At 47.9% G+C, this 4,093-nt stretch overlaps 1 pseudogene; it reads right to left on the bottom strand.

Annotated features, from left to right (window-relative positions):
- Positions 1-2,922: 2,922 nt before the first annotated feature.
- Positions 2,923-3,040, bottom strand: LOC126263905 (5S ribosomal RNA; annotated as a pseudogene).
- Positions 3,041-4,093: the final 1,053 nt, after the last annotated feature.

Below are 4,093 nucleotides of genomic sequence, written 5' to 3'. Positions count from 1 at the left end.
TTAAAACCGTGTGCCGGACCGAGACTCGAAATCGGGACCTTTGCCTTTCGCGGGCAAGTGCTCCACCAACTGAGCTACTCAAACACGACTCACGCCCCGTCCTCACAGCTTTACTGGGTAGCCCAGGTGGTAGAGCACTTTCCCGTAAAGGCAAAGGTCCCGATTTCGAGTCTCGGTCCGGCACACTGTTTCAATCTGCCAGGAAGTTTCATATCAGTGCGCACTCCGCTGCAGCGTGAAAATCTCATTCTGGAGTATTTCCTTCGTTTTTCAGGCTTATAATTATAGATATTAGAAATAGTATTTTTTACGTTGGCTAGTACCATCAAGTACATATGGCAAGAGCATGCCATTGATGCTTATGGTAATGCAGGTCCGATGTTGAAGTGTGGACGAGTGGACGCAAAACGGTTACGCTGTACTGAAAGGTGTAGTCCACTTAGTGGTGCAGTAACGACTCGTAGTAAATTATGTGACGTGTTTGGTTTGCGGGAGGACTGAAGCAGAGATAAAATAACCAACGCACTGGAGAGGGTACACATTAAGTTACAAATGATCGCAATACCTGCGTTTAACACCACTAACACTTTGTATACCAGTCACTCCCTTAAAACAGCGCACTGGTAGCTTTGGAGTGCTGCAGACGGTGTAGAAGTGATGCCACGTGGTCCTGCGATGCTCTACCGCTCACGTCACACATGACACGTACGTGGCAGCTGTAGCCTGCAGCAGGCTTACCACGTAGTAATAAATTACTAATCTTAGGAAAGGTGTTCCGTTGTTGGTAACTCTTGTCAGAAGAAGGGCGGTAATGAGTGCCTGTTCGTTACGAGTTATAACGCCCGCGTCGTGTTTCCCCCTACTTCACGAGGGCTGTGTTAGCGCCCTTTCCCCCGACCCTCCCCCTCCTGGATAGCTCGTTTGCCGAGACACGGGTGGGAAGCAGCGCTCGCATTCGTCCTGGTCCCCTCGGCGCCCTTAGCGACGTATCGCCCGTTCCACTGATTTATCGCCGTGAAGAATGTGTGCCATCCGTCCAGTTCCCTAGCTGTGCGTGCTCGATGCTTCGCGCCGTCTTTTGTCCGAACATCTCACCTCCGCTCCTCCTCTTTTTGCCTCCCAGAAGCAACACATGCTACGTATTAAGCGATATGTCGGAAAGCACTCAATTGTTCGACAAACGTTTTAGACAACTGCCCAACCACAGTTTTCGTAACACCAGAACATTAAATTTCCTGTTAAAGAATTTTGTGGCATTTCTGTGGTCTTCAATCACAAGACTGATCTATCCCGTGCTAATCTCCTGAGCTCCGCATAACTAGGGCAACGTACAGCCACTTCGAACCTGCTTCTTGCAGCCAACTCTCGCTCTCACTCTACAGTTTTGAACCGCTTCATCTTCGCATTTTCTTCCAATACGAAACTAACTATTCCCTGTGCCTCAGGATGGTCCTGTCAACCGATTCCCTCTTTTGTTCGAGTTGTGTCATGAATGTTTTGTATCCTGGGACCTCTGCTGTTCCTGATCTATATAAATGACCTGGGTGACAATCTGAGCAGTTGTCTTAGGTTGTTCGCAGATGATGCTGTAATTTACCGTCTAGTAAGGTCATCCGAAGACCAGTATCAGTTGCAAAGCGATTTAGAAAAGATTGCTGTATTGTGTGGCAGGTGGCAGTTGACGCTAAATAACGAAAAGTGTGAGGTGATCCACATGAGTTCCAAAAGAAATCCGTTGGAATTCGATTACTCGATAAATAGTACAATTCTCAAGGCTGTCAATTCAACTAAGTACCTGAGTGTTAAAATTACGAACAACTTCAGTTGGAAAGGCCACATAGATAATATTGTGGGGAAGGCGAGTCAAAGGTTGCGTGTCATTGGCAGGACGCTTAGAAGATGCAACAAGTCCACTAAAGAGACAGCTTACACTACACTCGTTCGTCCTCTGTTAGAAGATTGCTGCGCGGTGTGGGATCCTTACCAGGTGGGGTTGACGGAGGACATCGAAAGGGTGCAAAAAAGGCAGCTCGTTTTGTATTATCACGTAATAGGGGAGAGAGTGTGGAAGATATGATACGCGAGTTGGGATGGAAGTCATTAAAGCAAAGACGTTTTTCGTCGCGGCGAGATCTATTTACGAAATTTCAGTCACCAACTTTCTCTTCCGAATGCGAAAATATTTTGTTGAGCCCAACCTACATAGGTAGGAATGATCATCAAAATAAAATAAGAGAAATCAGAGTTCGAACAGAAAGGTTTAGGTGTTCGTTTTTCCCGCGCGCTGTTCGGGAGTGGAATGGTAGAGAGATAGTATGATTATGGTTCGACGAACCCTCTGCCAAGCACTTAAATGTGAATTGCAGAGTAATCATGTAGATGTAGATGTAGATGTATCCCCAATTCGATTCAGTACATCGGCATTAGTTATCGAATCTTGAGCAGCCTTCTGTACCTCCACATCTCAAAAGATTATATTCTCTTCTTATCTAAACCGTTCGTCGTCATGTTTCACTTGGTATAAGGCAGTACCCCAGGTACGTACTTTCAGAAGAGACTTTTTAAGGCTTCAAATTATGCAGTGTGAATTTTTTATTTTATTCATTGCTGTTAGAAATGACTGCGATGTATTGTCATTGTAAGGTTGGTTGTCATGCTCTGCACACTCTATGTACCTTTCAGTATGGCATTGCATATACACTGTGCATTCACAGCAATGTGCACTCCGTCTTCTGGCCACAAGTGGCCCATCGGGACCATCCGACCGCCGTGTCAGCCTCAGCCGAGGATGCGGATAGGAAGGGCGTGTGGTCGGCACACCGCTCTCCCAGTCGTTATGATGGTTTTCTTTGACCGGAGCCGCTACTATTCGGCCGAGTAGCTCCTCAATTGGGATCACGAGGCTGAGTGCACCCCGAAAAATGGCAACGGCACATGACGGCCCGGATGGTCACCCATCCAAGTGCCGGCCACGCCCGACAGCGCCTAACTTCGGTGATCTCACGGGAACCGGTGTATCCACTGCGGCAAGGCCGTTGCCCACAGCAATAACCACTCCTGCGAAACGTGCAGGAAAAGATGCAACGAGATCCTGTAATGTGCCGACAGGGATGTGAAGCCATGCCCACTCCAGTGCCGTGCACTAAGTTTTTAGGTTGAGGATCCATGGCGTGAACAGTCCGATGGAGGTGGTCCCACAGATTCTCGGTTGGATCTTAATCCAGGGTGTTTTGTGGCCAGGGGAGTACGTAAAGTCATCCTGGCGCTCATCGAAACAAGCACGCACACTGCGAGCTGTGTGACACGCCCCGAGGAAAAACAAACTGCATGCAGTGTCCGACACGGTCCCCAAGGATAGGTGAGTACTTGTGTTGATCCACTGTGTCTTTCAGAATGATGATATCACCGAGGAAAAGCTACGAAAACACTCCCCAGACCACGACCCTCGAGACTTGTATGCTTTCAGACGTTTCACACCGTACACGCCAATTTTTATCTGTCCGATGGAGCCTAATACGTGATTCGTAGTAAAGGGCGGCCTGTCCCCCTGAGTGGACGCCCAGTTGCCGTACTGGCGTGCAAATTCCAGCCTTTGTTGCCGGTAAACAGCAGTCAGGATGACTGCAGAAATCAGACACCTGCTGCGGAAGCCCATACATAACAACGTTCGCTGATCGTTCGTTGAGGAGACACATTTGGTTCTCCCCTGGTTCATCTGGACGGTCATTTGCTCGGCAGTCGCATGTCTGTTCGGCCCTATACAGGGTGTTACAAAACGGTACGGCCAAACTTTCAGGAAACATTCCTCACACACAAATAAAGAAAAGATGTTATGTGGACATGTGTCCGGAAACGCTTAATTTCCATCTTAGAGCTCATTTTAGTTTCGTCAGTATGTACTGTAGTTCCTCGATTCACCGCCAGTTGGCCCAATTGAAGGAAGGTAATGTTGACTTCGGTGCTTGTGTTGACATGCGACTAGTTACTCTACAGTACTAGAATCAAGCACATCAGTACGTAGCATCAGCAGGTTAGTGTTCATCAAGAACGTGGTTTTGCAGTCAGTGCAATGTTTACAAACGCGGAGTTGGCA

The sequence above is a fragment of the Schistocerca nitens genome, chromosome 6, assembly GCF_023898315.1.
Source record: "Schistocerca nitens isolate TAMUIC-IGC-003100 chromosome 6, iqSchNite1.1, whole genome shotgun sequence".
NCBI classification, from domain to species: Eukaryota; Metazoa; Arthropoda; class Insecta; order Orthoptera; family Acrididae; genus Schistocerca; species Schistocerca nitens.
The sequence above is the reverse complement of the archived record's forward strand: the minus strand, read 5'-3'. Positions and strand labels throughout refer to the sequence as shown.